We start from the raw sequence: 22,494 nt of genomic DNA, 5'->3' as shown, positions 1-22,494 counted from the left end.
TATAAAACTGTGAAGTATGAGCAATAATATGGGCCGATTGCATTGCAGCAGGCCCGTAATAATAACATACTTCTTGAATAGACTGTGCAAATAAGAATACAACTTCACCAATTTAGTCTTAATTTTTGCACTTAAGAAAGTTCTTTATGACTTCCGCTCCAGACTTCTTCGGTTTGTTTGATATTGCCACTACTGCCACAAGTGGTGGAAAAGTGTATAGCCACTGAATACCGCTGCGGCCCGTTAAGAAACACATATTTTTGGAGGCCCTGGAGAAATGTTTTTTTAGCCGTTGTCATAGTCTTTTGTGCACATACAGTATTTAGCGTAGCTGAGTTCTGAGAGAGTTCTATGTTAATTCTTCATAGGAAAACTAGTCAGAGGAAGAAGCGTGTCAGCGACATGTTGATTTCACGTTGCCACTGTGAAATCACCTCACTTAAATGGCAAAACAAACTTTGCATTCCTGGTAGTTAGGTCATCTCCTTGATAACATTTCTGTGGAAATAATGTACAAAAAAAGGGTTATTGCTCTTCAGAATGGGACAAATGTAAAAGTGGAAACAAACTCCACCAGCAAGTTGTTTATTTCCAGGGTGAGAACCCAAATGGCCACTAATGACAGTGAAGTAGTGCTGATTCCAGGGGATTGGAATCTTCAGTGCAGTTTGTCCTGGTAGCGTTTTCCCCTCAGACGTATTGGCAGCCAGTCGGTGTGCAACTCGATACGTTGCGGTGTTCCTCGTACGCCGGGCCGTCCCACTCTGGGAGAAGTTTGACAGCAAACACAGCTTCCATAGATCAAACAGCAGCCAAGGGAACACAATGTCCTTCCGATGGTTGACTTTCTGGAGTGAAACTGTGACAAAACAAACAGAAACGCAGATCCTTTATTTCATTTTAGACAGGATTGATCATTTGTTTGAAGTCGTTTGAAGGAGCGCTTGTTTTTGTACAAGACGAGCCACATTGAATCTGCAGCCTTTCTCACAGGGTTGTTTGTAGAGACAGCCCAGTACTATATATACAAGGGTGTCAAAAAAATAGATTTTTGAATGAATCGCGATTCTTAATTGATTAAAAAACAACAAAAAAACAACAACAACAACAATATATATATATATATATATATATATATATATATATATATATATATATATATATATATATATATATATATATATATCCATTTTCTACCGCTTGTGCCGTTCGGGGTCACGGGGGGTCGCTGGAGCCTATCTCAGATGCAATTGGGGCGGAAGGCGGGGTACACCCTGGACAAATCGCCAGTGAGTATATATATATATATGTATATATATACAAAACCCAAAACCAGTGAAGTTGGCACCTTGTGTAAATCGTAAATAAAAACAGAATCCATCCATCCATCCATCCATTTTCTACCGCTTATTCCCTTTGGGGTAGCGGGGGGCGCTGGAGCCTATCTCAGCTACAATCGGGCGGAAGGCGGGGTACACCCTGGACAAATCGCCAGTGAGTATATATATATATATATATATATATATATATATATATATATATATATACAAAACCCAAAACCAGTGAAGTTGGCACCTTGTGTAAATCGTAAATAAAAACAGAATACAATGATTTGCAAATCCTTTTCAACTTATATTCAATTGAATAGACTGCAAACACAAGATACTTAACATTCAAACTGGAAATCTATTTCTGGCAAATATTGGCTCATTTGGAATTTGATGCCTGCAACATGTTTCAGAAAAGCTGGCACAAGTGGCAAAAAAGACAGAGAAAGTGGAGGAATGCTCATCAAACACTTATTTGGAACATCCCACAGTTGAAGAGGCTAATTGGGAACAGGTGGGTGCCATGACTGGGTATAAAAGTCGCTTCCATGAAATGCTCAGTCATTCACAAACAATGACGGGGCGAGGGTCACCACTTTGTGAACAAATGCGTGAGAAAATTGTTTAAGAACAACATTTCTCAACCAGCTATTGCAAGGAATTGAGGGATTTCACCATCTACGCTCTGTAATATCATCAAAAGGTTCAGAGAATCTGGATAAATCACTGCACGTAAACGGCAAGCCCAAAAACCAATATTGAATGCCTGTGACTTTCGATCCCTCAGGCGGTACTGCATCAAAAAGTGACATCAGTGTGTAAAGGATATCACCACATGGGCTCAGGAACATTTCAGAAAACCACTGTCATTAACTACAGTTTGTCACTACATCTGTAAGTGCAAGTTGAAACACTACAATGCAAAGCCAAAGCCATTTATCAACAACACCCAGAGGACATTGTGAAACCCGTAAGAATCAAATTGAATCATGTGGTGCCCTACTGGATACCTTTTATGGTATGTCATAAAAGGGACACATGTACCCAGCCAGTTTTTAACTTGGCTCTATACCTGAGAATAGTCAGTGTACAGCTTGGATGGCAGTATATATTTGCCACAGCACATTATTGTGGATCAGTCAGACATCATGGCGGCTGAGACATTCTAAAGCAGGGGTGTCAAACATACTGCCCGCGGACCGGATGAGGCCCGCAGACAGGTTTTATCCGGCCCGCGGGATGAGTTTGCTAAGTATAAAAATAAGTCAACATTTTTGAATGAAAGAAACCGCTGTTCTTAATGTGTCCACTAGATGTCGCAATGTAAATTCTTTGTATCTTTGTAGAATATGCTACATCCATCCATCCATTTTCTACCGCTTGTCCCTTTTGGGGTCGCGGGGGGTGCTGGAGCCTATCTCAGCTGCATTTGGGCGGAAGGCGGGGTACACCCTGGACACCTGGTGTCCAGGGTGTACCTCATCACAGGGCCAACACAGACAGACAGACAACATTCACACTCACATTCACACACAAGGGCCAATTTAGTGTTGCCAATCAACCTATCCCCAGGTACATATGTAAAAAAAAAAAATAAACCATATAATGTTAGTGCACCAGTCAAGGAAAATTAGCAAACTACATAAATAACATCCTATAATTTGATTTTGATATTTTTTTTATCTTGATAGATTGAAAATGAACACCAATGAGATGACTGATGAACATTATCACATAATTTATTCAGAAAGTATAAATAACAACAAATAAAGATAGAATACTATTAACCGCAACATGTAAGTGTAAAAGAACAACAACTACTGTATGATTTTTTACATTTTCAGAATGTGCTTGTTCTATTTTTTTAAACAAAGAAAACAATCTGAAGTTGTCTTTATTTTTAAGTTATCGTGCCGTGATTTTACCAATCCGGCCAACTTGGGAGTAGATTTTTCACAATGTGGCCCCCAATCTAAAATGAGTTTGACACCCTTGTTCTAAAGCACATCACTTTTGTCCAAACCGGATTTTAATACTCTGGATGTTGTACTTTTCATTAGAGATGTCCGAAATGTAATATCGGAAATTATCGGTATCGTTTTTTTTCTTATCAGTATCGTTTTTTTTATTTTTATTTTTTTATTTTTTATTAAATCAACATAAAAAACACAAGATGCACTTACAATTAGTGCACCAACCCCAAAATCCTCCCTCCCCCATTTACACTCATTCACACTCATTCACACAAAAGGGTTGTTTCTTTCTGTTATTAATATTCTGGTTCCTACATTATATATCAATATACATCAATACAGTCTGCAAGGGATACAGTCTGTAAGCACACATGATTGTGCGTGCTGTTGGTCCACTAATAGTACTAGCCTTTAACAGTTAATTTTACTAATTTTTATTAATTACTAGTTTCTATGTAACTGTTTTTATACTGTTTTACTTTTTTTTATTCAAGAAAATGTTTTTAATTTATTTATCTTATTTTTTATTTTTTTTTATTTTTTTAAAGTACCTTATCTTCACCATACCTGGTTGTCCAAATTAGGCATAATAATGTGTTAATTCCACGACTGTATATATCGGTTGATATCGGTATCGGTTGATATCGGTATCGGTAATTAAATAGTTGGACAATATCGGAATATCGGATATCAGCAAAAAGCCATTATTGAACATCCCTACTTTTCATAGTTAACTAATTATAAAAAGGGAGGAACTGTTATAGGGTGTTTTTTTTCCTGTGCCTCTGCTGCACATTGCACCTCTTTGTCAACACCACAAAACCGGAGCTGTTGAATATGTAACCCATTTAGAAGATAATCCACACAACTAAAAAGTAACATATTTGTTGTTGTTTTTTGTTGTCCCAGTTAATGTGGGTCAAAGTGGGTGCATACTGTTAAAATAAAATACAAAAAAATACTTTCCATTGAAGTTTGCCCGCATTGACACTGCCAAGGGGAGAGTTTGTTTTGGAATTGTTATGTAATTGACAAAAAAATGATGTACCCACCCACACGCCCGCATCTGATCCAGATGGAAATTCTAGACTTGTGCTGGGACAGATTTGCCTTGACTCAGTGCGGTTAAGTGTGCATGCAGAGGGAGAACTTTGGTCTTTTTCGGGCAAATACACAAAAAGGGGCAGAAAGAAACAAATATCAAACACTTGGCATCGTTGGGTAAAAATGGATGCGGATTGTGTTTCCTGTAATATGAACAGGAAGTCGGGCCGGGCTCCGTGAGGAGTTCAAAAGCAATGCAAATGATTGCGGACAGCTGGTTACATAATATGAAAATGTGCCACGATTAACCTCTCTTCTAGTTACAAGTTGCAGGGTGCCACTCTGCTTACAGGCTGAGACATGTCTTCATTTTGTAACCTTTGTTCGCGTTTTGTTTATGAAAGTTGTGTATTTTTACTCTTTATTGAGTACAACATACACATTCTAGACCAGGGGTGTCAAACTTGTTTTCATTGAGGGCCACATCGCAGTTTTGTCTGCCCTAAGAGGCCACTTGTAAATATATGATTACAAAAAAAAGTCTAAAGATTCGGCTCATGATATAGCATTTGATTATTCGCTTTTTTTTTACGTTCCCTTAAAACGGGGGTCAGCAACCCGTGGCTCTCGAGCTCTTTAGTGCCGCCCTAGTGGCTCCCTGGAGCATTTAAAAAAATAAATGTTTTGTTCTAGTATGTTTTTTGTTTCAGGACAAACATGACACAAACCTTCCCAAATGTTAGAAAGCCAACTGTTTAATATGTTTGTGTGTATGCTTCACTGATGAGAGCATTTGGTGAACATCCTTCTGTCCTACTAATTTCGGCCGTTCTTGAACTCACCATAGTGTGAACTGTGTTTATATGTAAAATCTTCCACTCCTTCTTTGTCTCATTTTGTCCACCAAAAGTTTTATACTGTGCGTGAATGCACAAAGGTGCGCTTTGTTGATGTTATTGACTTGCATGAAGTGCATGACTGCAAGCTAATCAATGCTAACATGCTATTTGGGCTAGCTGTATGTACATATTGCATCATTATGCCTCATTTGTAGGTATATTTGAGCTAATTTAATATCCTTTACTTGTATCCTCTTTGTATATAGTTTTGTTTTGCATGTCTCATGACACATTATATATATGTAATATTGGCTGCCTTTCAGATAGTTGTTTGTGTGCCATGTTGTTCCAGACCACAGCAAATATTTTCTAGCTTGCCAAAGATTTTAATAAATCTATTAAAATTTGGACACACACATTATACCTTTGGCCATTAATAGCCAGTAATTTCCAGGAGTTATCTCATCTTCTGAGTAGCCCCTGATTTACTAATGGTTTCTAATGTTGTAAAAATTTGTAGAATAAATATTAAATTTAAATATTTCTGTCAACGAAGATTTGCTTCAGCTTGCGACACAAAGTCATTTTGATAGTAGGCTATTATAGCTAATATAGACACTTACGTCATGTGTTTCCTTCATTATAAGACTTATCTTATAATGACTTATCTTTTCATTTTTTGTGGCTCCAGACAGATTACTGTTTTGTATTTTTGGTCCACTGTGGCTCTTTCAATGTTTTGGGTTGCCAACCCCGGCTTAAAAAACCCCAAATAGATTTTAATGTAAAAAAAAAAACTCGCTCAGTTGGCAGAATTTTATCATAAAAGTTGTAGTGTTTTTTTTACGAAATATTACTGTAAGTGGAATGGAAAAACAATACCACGCTTTTGCAGTAAAATCTAGAGTTGTTGATTTTATAGTGTATTACTGTAAACAAAAACATTCCTAAAGCTGTTTTTTTTTGGTAAAAAAAACAACTGGCAGCTCAGTTGCCAGAATTTTACTGTAAAGTCTATTGTCATTTTTACAGTGCACAATTTGATAACTGGCTTTGAAATCATAAGTCAAGCTGATATTCAAGCACTTATTTTTCTTCGAAAAAAATTAGATATTACATTTTAAAAGACATGTTTATAAAGATAAGCATGCAGTTCATGTATCTTTTGAATGTCAAAATGAAAAGAACACATTTTTAGTAAGAAAATATTCTTTATTAAAAACATAGTATTACCATTTCCCAGGCCATGTAAAATTAAGTGGCGGGCCAGATCAGGCCCCCAGGACTTGAGTTTGACATCAGTGTTCTAGACCAATACAATTGAGAGAAAAAATATTTTTGGGCGGCTAATGTGTATGTGTGTATAAATTATATGTACACATTTAGCTGTAAAATAGGATGTACAGTATGTGTGTTTGGGTCCCCTTTTTTCCAGGAATGCTAATACCAAAAGTCACAATGTCCGATAGAATTCTAAAAAAGTTATAACAAGCCACTGCAAAAAAAAAAACGGAATGGAATTTTACAGTTTTTTACTGAATGGGACACACAAAATGTACATGAAAATAAAGAAAGTGAAATTTACAATATTAACTATGAACAATAAAACACTGAATATTAACAACATATGAACATCGCTCTTCTTTTACTTCTCAGACCAGCTCCTCGATAGACATCTTTTACAATCAAACAAAACACAACAAAAATGTAACAAACAGCAAAATATGAATGTAAAGGGTAATAAAAACCTACAATATGATATATTATCATATATGACAGTTTTGATATTAAAAGTCTAAAAACGTTATGTTGAAAGTTCGGCGGGCCGGATTAAAAATCTTAATGGGCCGTGTGTGGCCCGCGGGCCTTAATTTGCCCAAGTCTGTTATATATGATGGGCAGTAACAAGCTACTAAGGTATATAGCTAATAGGGCTGCGAATCTTTGGGTGTCCCACGATTCGATTCAATATCGATTCTTGGGGTCTAGATTCGATTCAAAATCGTTTTTTTTTCCGATTCAATGCGGTTCTCGATTCAAAAACGATATTTTCCCGATTCAAAACGATTCTCTATTCATTCAATTCATAGGATTTCAGCAGTCTGAAATCAGATTTCCCCAGTCTGCTGACATGCAAGCAGAGTAGTAGATTTTTGTAAAAAGCTTTTATAATTGTAAAGGAAAATGTTTTATCAACTGATTGCAATAATGTAAATTTGTTTTAACTTTTAAATGAACCAAAAATATGACTTATTTTATCTTTGTGAAAATATTGGACACAGTGTGTTGCGATGCAAGTGTAAGCCACTGTGACACTATTGTTCTTTTTTTTATATATATATGTAAATGTCTAATGATAATTTCAATGAGGGATTTTTAATCACTGCTATGTTGAAATTGTAACTAATATTTGTCAGGCTTGCCCCTGACAGGTTGGTTGTGTTTTAGTTTTTCCTCTGTGTGTGTAGTATTTCCTGTCAGTGCTCTTGTTTTGGTTCTGTTTCCTGTTTGTCTCCCTGAGTGCTGTGTCCCCCCAGCTGTGGCTGATTGGCACCTAGCCACACCTGGTGTCAATCAGCCAGCTGCTATTTAAACCTGCCTTCTCCTCCAGTCAGTGCTGGATTATTGTCGTCCCTACCTGTCGTGTCGATGTCGGTGTAGCTGTATGCGGTAGCGGTAAGCTATATTTTGTAGCTTACTATCTTTTTGTTCATATTCCCTGTTTGCTGGATCCCTGTTCTCTGTTTCCAGTTTGTCCTCCTAGTTCCTGGTTTGTGTCTTTTCTTTATTTTTACTTTTGGACATTAAATCATGTTTTCCCGCACAATGCCTTCCGCCTTCTCTGCATCTTGGGGTTCGTCACCAACATACTCTGACAATATTGATACTGTTGTTGATAATATTCATTTTTGTTTCACTACTTTTGGTTTGTTCTGTGTCGTGTTTGTGTCTCCTCTCAATTGCTCTGTTTATTGCAGTTCTGAGTGTTGCTGGGTCAGGGTTTGGTTTTGGAATTTGATTGCATTGTTATGGTATTGCTGTGTATTGTTTTGTTGGATTGATTAATAAAAAATAAAATAAAATAAAAAAAATAAAATCGATTTTTTTTAAATGAGAACCGATTCTGAATCGCACAACGTGAGAATCGCGATTCGAATTCAAATCGATTTTTTTCCCACACCCCCATAGCTAAACCACATTTTCCAATAGCTTGGCGGTAGCTCAGCGACTTTTTCAACGAGTAGTTTTTCCGTAGCTTACATTAAAGCTACAAAGAGAGAAAATGGACTGCTAAGCAATCCTAACATCATAGTTTTTTTTTTGCATTCATCCAAAGTCCTTTTATTTTGAAATATCTATATCTGTGTTTTTATTTTTTGTTCTTTCTCACCACATAAGCCACCTATTCTAACACGTTCTCTACTCGTTTCCCCTCACATTGAAATCGATAAGAGGGATTAAATAAGCTCTGCTTCTTCCTATTCCTTTTCGGACATGTTGAATTTTGCAAATGTACACAATGTGATGTTTCCCAGTGGATCCTCGGAAGCGTGTTTGAAACAAATCCAACCTTACATTGGTGGTTCTCCAATTTATTCTCACCAAGTAGCACCTCAGAAAACACTTTGCCCTCCTAGTACCACCATAATTAGCAATAGCAAAATACAATAGCGTAGTAGGCCTGAATATTAATTAAAAAGGCAGAGATTATTTAGCTTCTGTAACACTACATACAGTTTGACCAGTAACACTGTGTTGGAATATTTAAATAAGTGATTTTTTTTGGCGTACCGCAGTTTGAAAACCACCGCCTTAGATGACTGCGTTGTGACACCCACGGGACACTTGATTAGGCACACACACAGCAATAATCATTGTTTGACTTTCCGCTGATGAGACACACACACACACACACAACACACTACACACTTTCTTCATCAGAATGTATGAGTTATATAATCCATTGCAATGCGTGTGACTCGACAACTTTAGTGGGCGTTTTGTGAGAAATTCCACAAAGGACTCACAACATGGAAATGAGGAGTATGACAAATGCATGCCTTATGAAGTCAAAGCATCCACTTGTGTGATTTTTGAGAAACCTTTTTTTTTTTTTTTTATGGATGTCAAATGTGGTATGAGGAGAAATTGGTAATGAACCTGATGAACACAAAGGGACTGAAGTGTCCACATGATACAATACATTTATTAAATCATTTATCAAATACAATACATTTCATTGTGCTAAGTGCGAATGTTTAGTGACTTACTGTTAGACATGAATTATTAATAATAAAATATGCTGGCACTACTGGTTCTGAAGGTTTTGTTTATTGAAGAACATACTTAACAAAAGTTATAATAAACAACATCACATTTTCACTTGCACAATTTAACATGCCCGAAAAGGAGTAGGAGGAAGCAGAGCTTATTTGGCACACAAAAGACATTCACTTGAAAAAAAAAAGCATGTTGTAAATGTCAGTAAGTAAGTAGTTCCTTTGTGTTATTTGTTGTTTCAAAGGAAATTTGCTCCAAAAGTTTGATTTCGATTCCGTTTTTGTATGTCGCATTGCTTATCTTAAAGCTAAACATTGTGCGCATAAAAACAAACTGGTACGTTGATTATCACAGAATCGAGTGCCCAAACATTCAATTTCACACTTTGGTTACTCAAAGGATTGTAATCCTACAAACACTCTAGATCCTCTTTTTCATGTGATTTATTGATTCATAGGACACACACCAAACGAACAACTCTGGTCTCCTTTCTTTGTGTTCAAACTAATCACTGTACTCTGTGCGCTGACGCCTTCAGGTGCACTGCGTAACTCTGATTGTTGGACAAATAGGCAGTCCTAACAGTTTATAGTTTTTTTTTAAATTGAGTAAGTAAATATTGCTCAAAACCGCACAATTGTCGTCCTTCCGACTTCAGAATTAAGCGCTCAGCCTTCTGAGTAATGTACTATGTAAACATTTAGCAACACACGGATGTCCTCACTTCCTAGTTTGAATGTATTTATATATTTATTTAACCAGTATTTATTCTGCATAACCCAATGAAGTAGAGTGTCCGCCCTGAGATCGGTAGGTTGTGAGTTCAAACCAGAGTTAATACCAAAGACTATAAAAATGGGACCCCTGCTTGGCACTCAGCATCAAAAGTTGGAATTGGGGGTTAAATCACCAAAAATGATTCCCGGCCGCGGCCACCGCTGCTGCCCACTGCTCCTCTCACCTCCCAGGCGGCGATCAAGGGTGATGGGTCAAATGCAGAGAATAATTTTGCCACACCGAGTGTGTGTGTGACAATCATTGGCACTTTAACTAACTAACTGATTAATCAATAAATAAGCATTTGGTGGTGTTTCTTTTTCTAGTTCTAATTAATTATTATCATTATTTCTATTATTGTTATCTTATTTTCCAGACTATAAACGGCTACTTTTTTCCCATGCTTTGAATCATGCGGCTGATAAAACGGCGCGGCTAATTTATGGATTTTTCTGCGCTAACGACCATAATGTTTTGTATTCAACAAATAGTTTTCATAGAACACCGACAGGGACACCAAAAGGGTGTGTTATTGTTTGTGCTGTGCCGCCACCGTTTGGATGAGTTCGCTCATTGCGGGTGGTGCAGGTTGAAAATCTACTTCCTTTTTTGTTCCTTGGACTAGAAGTATTTGTTTTTAAGTGTTTTTGCTTGAAAAGATTCTTCATTCATCAGGCCTAGCAACTTTTGTAAGTTTTGCAATATAACTAAAACGATTCATATTTACTAAACGGCCCCATGTGTGATTTCTTCAGGAGTGTTTTCATGCATATTTGTCCATGATTTTGTAATGTAATCAAGCTAGCGTCGTTAGCATTACCTAATATGCTAACACATTTACAAGTGTCTGTGTTAGTATTATTAATCTACAATGGCAATTTTTTTGTATTGTTTCAGTTTCACAAATTCACCAAAATGTCGTTGTTAAGTCTGTTTAGCTGATTGGAGAGCTATCTTGCGCAGCTCGCGGGTCCATGACGATGACTTCTGTTTTGTTTGACCAGCCGTTTTACTGCCGTGTGAGGGGCTACGTTTGGAAACAATTAAGGTATGTAAATACACATTCACAAAATCTCTCATACGGTATATATCTGTGGTTAGAGTCTGCCGCGGCTTATATATGTAAATATTTTTATTAGAGATGTTCGATAATATCGGCAGGCCGATATTATCGGACGATATATGCGTTAAAATTGAATAGCTGAGATAGGATCCAGCGCCCCCCGCGACCCCAAAAGGGAATAAGCGGTGGAAAATGGATGGATGGATGGTATCGTTTTTGTTTTTTTTTGTTTTTTTTAATTAAATCAACATAAAAAACACAAGATAAACTTACAATTAGTGCACCAACCCAAAAATCCTCCCTCCTCCATTTACACTCATTCACACTCATTCACACAAAAGGGTTGTTTTTTCTGTTATTAATATTCTGGTTCCTACATTATATATCAATACAGTCTGCAAGGGATACAGTCCGTAAACACACATGATTGTGCGTGCTGCTGGTCCACTAGTAGTACTAACCTTTAACAGTTAATTTTTACTAATTTTCATTCATTACTAGTTTCTATGTAACTGTTTTTATATTGTTTTACTTTCTTTTTTATTCAAGAAAATGTTTTTAATTTATTTCTTATTTTATTTCATGAATTTTTTTTAAAAGTACCTTATCTTCACCATACCTGGTTGTCCAAATTAGGCATAATAATGTGTTAATTCCACAAATGTATATATCGGTATCGGTTGTTATCGGTAATTAAAGAGTTGGACAATATCGGAATATCGGATATCGGCAAAAAGCCAGTATCGGACATCCCTAATTTTTATTTCTTCTAACATTTGGTGGGTGTGGCTTAAATATTGTTGATACGGTAGATATTATCAATAAAAACAAAACATAAATTTTACAGTATGCGCTTTTACTTTTGAGTCTGCCTGGTCTAAAACGAGTAAAACATCTATTTGTTATCCTATTTTTGTTGAAATGCTGTGTCTTTTGAAGTTACAAGGTACATTTAAAAACATTGATGACCAATTCCTGAAATCTCGAGTTGATTCCAAAAAAACTACATAAAAAAAATCACAACTTTCTGAAAAACAAAAAGCTGCAGCAAATTCAGACTTTATAACCTCAGGGCTACAAATGTGAGCATGATCCGTGGAGGAAAACTGAACATGTATGCATGGTACTGTGACTTGAGAAACGTGTTTGAATTCAAAGCAATCAAAGTCAGTGGAGGAATGTGAACGTCTTATTCACCAAGACAAAAGGTCAGAAGCCAAAGGTTTTGGATTTAAAGTGCACAGCGGGAACTTGTGCCACGAATGAAATCCCCTCACATGAAGGGTCGACGGCCAGGCGGTTGCATAAGCTGAACATACAGAAAAAACACTGAAATATTAAAAACATAATCACGAGATTGCTTGTTACACAAAGGACAATACTTTTTTTTTTTCAATAATAATCATAGCATCGCAGAGAGATTAGGTATCAGCAGTGGCACCGCCTTTGATCAAAGTTTGTCGAGCAATTTAATACGTAACAGTCTGACCTTTTTGCACTCAGATCTTCAAAGTAAACAAAAGAGCCTCGCTGCTCCTTGCACGCAGGGGAAGCTCGCTCAGATTTCACACAGCAGTTTGTACACGGCTGAGTTTATGCGACATTTAGTGGCCCTTTTACTTTTCTGGGAGTATACCGGTTATTTGGTCATGCACTTGTGAGGGACTATGCAACTTCCCCTTCCTCCGTTCTCTTGTTCGTTGTGGTGCACTTCTAATGATAAACATTCTTCAGTCTCTGCTCCCTTTTTGAAGACGCGTGTCCCTGCAGGAAGTTAAAGATGGAAACAGAGCAGGAAATGAACTGCGGGCGACCTTTTTGGGGGCCGGGGATTTGTTTGACGACTTTCCCTCCTCGAAAACAGACAAAACATACATTAATACTTGCACAGACAACCTTTTAGATCTGTACAGTGGAGAATTGTGATACTCGGTCATGGAAAGGCTTAAGCGAGGCTTAAATTCTTACATTTACTACACTTATTTGCACAATTTGATGTACACTTTTAGTCTCTTTGGATGTCAGGATCAAATCATCACGATAGGAGAACAATAGTTATACATTACTTTCTGCTGCAACGCGGTTCCAAAAGTTAGAATGGGGTTTATTTATATATATATATATATATATATATATGTATGTATGTATGTGTGTATATATATATATATATATATATATATATATATATATATATATATATATATATATATATATATATATATATATATATATATATATATATATATGTATGTGTGTATATATATATATGTATGTGTGTATATATATATATGTATGTGTGTATATATATGTATATATATATATGTATGTGTGTATATATATATATATATATATATATATATATATATATATATATATATATATATGTATGTGTGTGTATATATATATATGTGTGTGTGTATATATATATATATATATATATATATATATATATATATATATATATATATATATGTGTGTGTGTATACCGTATTTTTCGGACTATAAGTCGCTCCGGAGTATAAGTTGCACCGGCCGAAAATGCATAATAAAGAAGGAAAAAAACATATATAAGTCACATTTTTTGGGGAAATTTATTTGATAAAACCCAACGCCAAGAATAGACATTTGAAAGGCAATTTAAAATAAAGAATAGTGAACAACAGGCTGAATAAGTGTATGTTATATGGTACATAAATAACCAACTGAGAACGTGCCTGGTATGTTAACGTAACATATTATAGTAAGAGTCATTCAAATAACTATAACATATAGAACATGCTACACGTTTACCAAACAATCTGTCACTCCTAATCGCTAAATCCGATGAAATCTTATACGTCTAGTCTCTTACATGAATGAGCTAAATAGTATTATTTGATATTTTATGGTAATGTGTTAATAATTTCACACATAAGTCGCTCCTGAGTATAAGTCGCACCCTGGGCCAAACTATGAAAAAAAACTGCGTCTTATAGTCCGAAAAATACGGTACTGTATATTTATGTACATATGTACTTATCAGTAACGTGCAGTCACTAGAGGCAGGTGAGGCCGGGCCTCACCTGCCATCATGGAAAGAAAAAAAATGTAAAAAGAAAACATTTTTAGTAAATTGTTATATGTATCCAGTGATTTTACTATAATGTTATTTTCCATTTAACTTCACCACCATTTAACTTCACCAGTTTTAGATTATTTTTATTCAAAATCGCTGAATTTTCACATTTGCCGTTCAAATACTGAGAAGAGACGGACGGTGCGGTGAACAGCAGCCAGTTGAGGCACGTCACTCAGTGCCTCAACATGGATTGCGGACTCGGCTAACTGCTGAACTGCTGTGCAGTGAGACCGTATTGCTATATGAACTATATTATACATTTCCATAGTTTTAGTTAGCTGAGGTATATAATGTACAGTGTATTTTGTCAACAACTGTATGTGTAACGTATTTCTTGTGCTGAGCGATCATAAAACGGCTGCAAAAGACGCACTGGCTGAGGCTCCAGTAATCCCGCCTCCTGCACCCCCGCCGTAGATTGCAACCCCTGACGGGAGTGTTATATCAACTAAAGCCCACACTTAAACTTTCCACGTGCAAGATTGAATCTATTTAAAAAAGTTATTTCATAAGAAGCCAAAAAGTGCAAAAACAATAATGTTCGTGTTGGAGGAGTTGTGATTGACTGCAGGGCCACAACATTAGGTACACCTGCAGACTGCTGGTGTACCTTATTCACAACTCCTCCAACACGAACATTATTGTTTTTGCACTTTTTGGCTTCTTATTAAATAACTTTTGTAACTTATTTTTATGGGCTTTCCTCTTTGTGATAAGTTCCTGGTATGCGCTGTTATACAGTATATGCCTTGAGCTCTTATTTTGAAGGCGCTAAGAGCGAAAGTGATGGCACGTTGGAGTGGAGCGGAAGTTTTTGAAAGAAGGTAAATAAAGTGGTCCTCGTGTAAACTGGAGCCTCCGTGTTTGTTATTTTGTAGTTTCATACAGTATAGGCGACATTTATAAACCCTCGCTTGCACTTTTTTAAATAGATTCAATCTTGCACGTGGAAAGTTTAAGTGAGGGCTTTAGTTGATATAACACTCCCGTCAGGGGTTGCGTTAATCCAGCACAACAGCGGCGAATGGACTTCATTGATAAGTAAAGGTAAGACCATAATAAAGTTTTTTTTATTAAATGTGCTTTTTTGTGTGCTACAGTTTGTATGTGTAAAGTTTAAGTTAAAGTACCAATGATTGTCACACACACACTAGGTGTAATGAAATTTGTCCTCTGCATTTGACCCATCGCTTGATCACCCCCTGGAAGGTGAGGGGAGCAGTGGGCAGCAGCGGCGCCGCGCCCGGGAATAATATTTAGTGATATAACCCCCAATTCCAACCCTTGATGCTGAGTGCCAAGCAGGGAAGAATGCTGGTATGAGCATAACCCGTTAACTGCTGGCAGTCAAATGGTGAATAAGATACTCTTTAGGGTTCATATGTTTGTAAATCTGACTGTGATGAAGTCAGTGCCTCACCAGCCATGAACCTCACCGCACGTCACTGGTACTTATATATATATATATATATATATATATATATATATATATATATATATATATATATATATAAAGTACCAGTGACGTGCGGTGAGGTTCATGGCTGGTGAGGCACTGACTTCATCACATATATATACTTATGTATATGTATATGTATATATATATATATATATATGTATGTATGTATATGTATATATATATATATATATATATATATATATATATATATATATATATATATATGTATGTATGTGTATGTGTATATATATATATATATATATATATATATATATATAACCAGTGAAGTTGGCACGTTGTGTAAATCCTGAATACAAACAGAATACAATGATTTTCAAATCCTTTTCAACCTAAATTCTATTGAATAGACGGGAAAGACAAGATACTTAACGTTTGAAATGGTAAACTTTGTTATTTTTTGCAAATATTAGCTCATTTGGAATTTGATGCAACATTTCTCAACCAGCAATTGCAAAGAATTTAGGGATTTCACCATCTAAGGTCCATAATATCATCAGATGGTTCAGATAATCTGGAGAAATCACTGCAAGGCCTAAAACCAACATTGAATGCCCGTGACCTTCGATCCCTCAGGCGGTACTGCACCAAAAAGCGACATCAGTGTGTAAAGGATATCACCACATGGGCTCTGAAACACTTCAGAAAACCACTGTCAGTCACTACAGTTGTCGCTACATCTGTAAGTGCAAGTTAAAACTCTACTATGTAAAGCGAAAGCCATTTATCAACAACACCCAGAAACGCAGACGGCTTCGCTGGGCCCGAGCTTATCTAAGATGGACTAACGCAAAGTGGAAAAGTGTTCTGTGGTCTGACAAGCCCACATTTCAAATTGTTTTTGGAAACTGTGGATGTCGTGTCCTCCTTAACAAAGAGGAAAATAACCATCTGGATTGTTATAGGCGCAAAGTTCAAAAGCCAGCATCTGGGATGGTATGGGGGTGTATTAGTGCCCAAAACATGGGTAACTTACACATATGTGAAGGCACCATTAATGTTGAAAGGTACATACAGGTTTTGGAGCAACATATGTTGCCATCCAAGCAACGTCTTTTTCATGGACGCCCCTGCTTATTTCAGCAAGACAATACCAAGCCACATTCTGCACGTGTTACAACAGTATGGCTTCGTAGTAAAAGAGTGCGGGTACTAGACTGGCCTGCCTGTAGTCCAGACCTGTCTCCCATTTAAAATGTGTAGCGCAATATGAAGCCTAAAATACCACAACGGAGACCCCGGACTGTTGAACAACTTAAGCTTTACATCAAGCAAGAATGGGAAAGATTTCCACCTGAAAAGCTTCAAAATGTGACTCCTCAGTTCCCAAACGTTTACTAAGTGTTGTTAAAAGGAAAGACCATGTAACACAGTGGTAAAAATGCCCCTATGCCAACTTTTTTGCAATATGTTGCTGCCATTAAATTGTAAGTTAGTGATTACTTGCAAAAAAAAAAAAATACGTTTCTCAGTTCGAACATTAAATATCTTGTCTTTGCAGTCTATTCAGATGAATATAAGTTGAAAAGGATATGCAAATCATTGTATTCTGTTTTTATTTACAATTTACACAACGTGCCAACTTCACGGGTTTTGGCCATATACAGTATAATTTAATTTAATTGCAATGCCTGCAACTACAATCAATAAAATGTGTAAATCCTCCGCAGTCATCATGTATTGGAAAGCTTCCATTTATGCAAAGCACACCAATAAAAGTGAAGTAACCCCAATAATTCAACAAAAAGAATGATTTTGTGTCACAGTGACGTCCAACTGAGACCGTGCAACACAAAACAACATTCTTTCGGTTTTGTTATCTTCGACTGTTTTTTCAGCTGCGACCAGACAGCCTGACAACTTCAAAGTGATGGAATGATAAGACTTATTACCAGAGGTGTGGACTCGAGTCACATGACTTGGACTCGAGTCAGACTCGAGTCATGAATTTGATGACTTTAGACTCGACTTGACAAAATGTAAAAAGACTTGCAACTCGACTTAGACTTTAACATCAATGATTTGTGACTTCACTTGGACTTGAGCCTTTTGAATTGACATGACTTGACATGACTTGCTACTTTCCCCAAAACCCAAAGATGAAAAAGTTATTCGGGAGCGCTCCGTATTTTTCATTGTGTACTTGTCTATCAGCGTTGCGTGTGTCAGCTGGTGTGGTCTCAGTACAACAGCCAATCAAATTTAGATCTACTTTGTTTTCATCACACAGCATTCATCCAATCAAATTGCAGGACAACCAACGAAGGAGACATGTCCAAACCACACGCCAGTGAACAAAAAATGATACCTAAAATAATTTCGTTTGGGTATAAAAATTACGAGGTGGTCAACATAAAACGGTTTGCAGTATGCAACACATGCGGTTCGAAAATTACTGATGGAGAGGCAACAACTTCCAACTTCGTCCGGCATTTGAAGTTGCACAAAGAACGGTAAGTTTTGAATGTAAGATAACGTTTATTGGCTAAGTAACGTGACTTTTATTTGCTGTGTAGTTAAATCAGTGAGGCTGTAAACTCACTGCTAACGTTATAACGTTATTGCAAACACGGGAATCTGTTGCAGTTCACTACCTTATTCATACTTTTTGTTCAGTGATTTTTTTTAAGCAGGGTTACGTTAGTCAATATATCACACGTAACGTTAGACGGCGGTCAGCAGCACCGCGTATTTTAGCCACCTAAAAAAAGACAAAAATAGTAAAATAAAGGTCAGTTAAAATGTATACTATATTATGAATATGTGTACCGTTTTAGCTAGCTTTCTGACATACTGTTGGTTGTTTACCTCAGTGGTCCCCAACCACCGGGCCGCGGCCCGGTACTGGTCCGTGGATCGATTGGTATCGGGCCGCACAAGAAATATTTTTATTTTTATTTTTTTAATTAAATCAACATAAAAAACACAAGATACACTTACAAGTAGTGCACCAACCCAAAACAACTCTCTCCCCCCTTTTGTTCTGGGCATTGAACATGAAGACTCTTCCTTCACTGTTCCGAGTGGCCATGAGAGTCTTGGCAGTGCCTGCCTCCAGTGCTCCAGTGGAGCGAGTTTTCAGCCATGGTGGCATCATACTACGCCCCCATCGTGCACAAATGACTGACAGACTCTTGGCTAATTTGGTCTTTTGCAAATGCAATGCAGCATAGGGCCCTGACATATAAAAAGTACAACTTTTTTGTTATGTTCACGTATATGTCATGTTTTTTCAATGTTAACACTTTTGTACAAATAAGTACATTTGCACTTTATTTTTCAATGTGTTTGTTCTGTAAAGGAATGAGTTAATGTTTAAAATGACTGGTTAATAGTGCTATTATAAAGTGCAACGTCAGCACTATTTTCTTTCCTGCAATTTAAAATGCACTTGTTTTAATAAATAAATACAGCGTTTGAAAAGCCTACACAATCTGTGTTAATATATTAGTCTGTGGTTAAAAGGACTTGAAAGGACTCGAAACTCAAAATGCAGGACTTAGGACTTGACTTGAGACTTTCCAGTGTTGACTTTGGACTTGACTCGGGATTTGACTCGGACTTGAGGGCAAAGACTTGAGACTTACTTGTGACTTGCAAAACAATGACTTGGTCCCACCTCTGCTTATTACATAACAAAACACCTCAGCTCACTAATAACTTTGTGATTGTCAATGTCAGCTAAATATGCCAAGCTTGTGCTAAACTCAGTTCTTGTTATTTTTAAAGGGGTTACAAATCTCATATTAGATCAAATCTATGAGCTAATTGTTTATATTTTACCTCGGGATAAGAGTTAAATTGGGTCTATGGCGCAGCTCGTACCTCAAAAAAATTTAAATGACAAACAGCGTTTCTCTCTTGGCATTGTCTTGCTAAAATAAGCAGGGGCGTCCATGATAACATTGCTTGGATGGCATCATATGTTGCTCCAAAACCTGTATGTACCTTTCATTAAAAATAATTAATAAATTGTAACTTGCCTTCTAAAAAGAAAACAAACCGACTTAGATAAGAAATATAGCATCAAAAATACCACAATAGAAATGTGCTACTAACAACTACGGTAGTTTTATGAACTAATGTAATAATAATCTACAGCATTTCCCTTGGCCTTTGCCTGTCCTAAGCCCTGGACGAGAAAGAAGGAGGGTGGAGGCAGACTTAGCAGCTCAGCCCCTGTAAAAACTTGAAACCTCGAAGTACGGCAATCGAATAAAGGCTGGGAAGGTGCTCCCTCAAACTCACAAGGGAGGGGTTTCCCTGAAGGACCACCAGGAAAGCGAACACCCATTAACATTGTCAGAGACCCCATCTGCATAGCCACCTGGTCACCCTCAGCTCCCGATCAACGAGCTCTACCACCTCAAGGTCTCTGTAAATCGGGAAAGAAGGCACAGTCTACGACATGATAGAAACAACTGGCTCGTTGCCAATGCGACAGACAAGTACTTTGGAAACCTCGTATCCGGAGGTGTCACTGTAACCATTCCAAAAATTGTTAGAGGAAACTTTTTTTTTTTTGGCATTGTTGACATGAGCTTGGAGGGATTTGTGAACCAACTTAAGTACAAAACCCAAAACCAGTAAAGTTGGCACGTTGTGTAATTTGTAAATTAAAACAAAATACAATGATTTGCAAAACCTTTTCAACTTATATTCAATTGAATAGACTGCAAAGACAAGATAATTAATGTTCCAACTGAGAAACGTAATTTTCTCAGCGGCGGCGTTTCTGGGTGTTGTTGATAAATGGCTTTAGCTATGCATAGTAGAGTTTTAACTTACACTTACAGATGTAGCGACCAACTGTAGTTACTGACAGTGGTTTTCTGAAGTGTTCCTGAGCCCATGTGGTGATATTCTTTACACACTGATGTCGCTTTTTGATGCAGTACCGCCTGAGGGATCAAAGGTCCGTAATATCATCGCATACATGCACTGATTTCTCCAGATTCTCTGAACCTTTTGATGATATTACGGACCGTAGATGGTGAAATCCCAAAATAATTTGCTATAGCTGGTTGATAAATGTTGTTCTTAAACTGTTCGACAATTTGCTTGCGCATTTGTTCACAAAGTGGTGACCCTCGCCCCATCCTTGTTTGTGAATGACTGAGCATTTCATGGAAGCTGCTTTTATACCCAATCATGGCACCCACCTGTTCCCAATTCGCCTGTTCACCTGTGGGATGTTCCAAATAAGTGTTTGATGAACATTCCTCAACTTTTCTCAATCTTTTTTGCCACTTGTGCCAGCTTTTTAGAAACATGTAGCAGGCCTCAAAATTTGCAATAAGCAATGTTTTCCAGTTTGAACGTTAAGTATCTTATCTTTGCTGTCTATTCAATTGAATATAGGTTGAAAAGGATTTGCAAATCATTGTATTCGGTTTTTACTTCCGATTTACACAACGTGCCAACTTCACTGGTTTTGGGGTTTGTAGATCAAGGGGCTCTGAGACGGAACCCTGAGGGTCACCACAAGTACAAAAAATTGGGGTTTTCCAAGAGAGGTATAATTCTAACCACCAATCACCAATATAGGTAAATCAAGGTTCATCAGTCTGTGAGAATACTGCGAGAAAAAGATTGTTTGTGTCATGATTCGTGGTCCGGATCATGTTTTGTTATGTTCTGTTAGTTTTGGACTCCATGAGTACCTGTTTTTGTGCACCCTTGTTTGTTTTAGTAACCATGGTTACTTATTATTTCCACCTGTCTCTGATTAGTGTTCGCCCGCTCACCTGCTTCTCGAGCACTAATCAGAGGCATTATTTAAGCCTGCCTTTGCCGGTCAGTCGGCCTGGCGTCATTGTTTGCTTCATGCAACCTGTTACGTAAGTTTCGTTTGTTCATGCCACACTTAGTGAGTATTCCTTGTCCATAGTCCAAGGCTAAATAGTAGCATTAGCTTCGAGTGCGACTTGTTTTTCGTTTTTTGTACGACTTTGATATTTTGAGGAATAAATCATGTTCCTACCTGCACGCTTTGTCCGGAGTGGTCCGTCTGTATCCCGGGAGAACGAACCCCGCAGTAAGCTGCGAAAACCCTGTCGTGACAGTTTGTGCTCAATAACATTTCTTACTCTATGATCCTAATACAAAGCAAAAAAATAAAAGCATTTCGTTCCTTTGACTTCACATCTGTTTCATTCATTTCCAAGCAGGGAGTCCAACCCCTGTTGGTCCTTTTTTGCCTGATGGTACAGTATGTTCGGTACAGTATGTATTTAGCGCTCTCCCCCAGGGTTGTAAACGCGACAGTCTTTTGACTGCACGGTCGTGGGGCAGATCAGGTTCTGGTGTGGGCCAGCGGGTCAAATCTTTACCTGACTCGCTGTCTGCTACTCCGTGACCACGTGGGCGGTTTTGCTTTGAAGTCCCACCAGTCACCTCGGAACGTGCTTCTGCACAGGTTCTTTCCTCTGCAAAAAGGTGACACTTAGAAGTCAAATGCTGCACCATTGACTGCACAATCACTATTAAAACATTAATTATTTTGATTGTTCTACATGTACATTTACGAGCATGTCAGTCACAAAGGGAAGGTTAATAAGCTGCTGTAGACGTCTGCACCGACATACTTTGTCT

The 22,494-nt window shown here is 37.4% G+C and overlaps 1 long non-coding RNA gene across 1 annotated transcript; it reads right to left on the bottom strand.

Moving 5' to 3' along the window:
* Positions 1–576: 576 nt before the first annotated feature.
* LOC133576879 (uncharacterized) lies at positions 577–22,288 on the bottom strand. The gene is made up of 3 exons (XR_009811679.1): positions 22,233–22,288; positions 21,884–21,953; positions 577–859 (listed from the first exon to the last, which is right to left on the bottom strand). It is a non-coding gene; the product is annotated as an uncharacterized lncRNA (long non-coding RNA).
* Positions 22,289–22,494: the final 206 nt, after the last annotated feature.

Source organism: Nerophis lumbriciformis, linkage group LG36 (genome assembly GCF_033978685.3).
Source record: "Nerophis lumbriciformis linkage group LG36, RoL_Nlum_v2.1, whole genome shotgun sequence".
NCBI lineage: Eukaryota > Metazoa > Chordata > Actinopteri > Syngnathiformes > Syngnathidae > Nerophis > Nerophis lumbriciformis.
The sequence above is the reverse complement of the archived record's forward strand: the minus strand, read 5'-3'. Positions and strand labels throughout refer to the sequence as shown.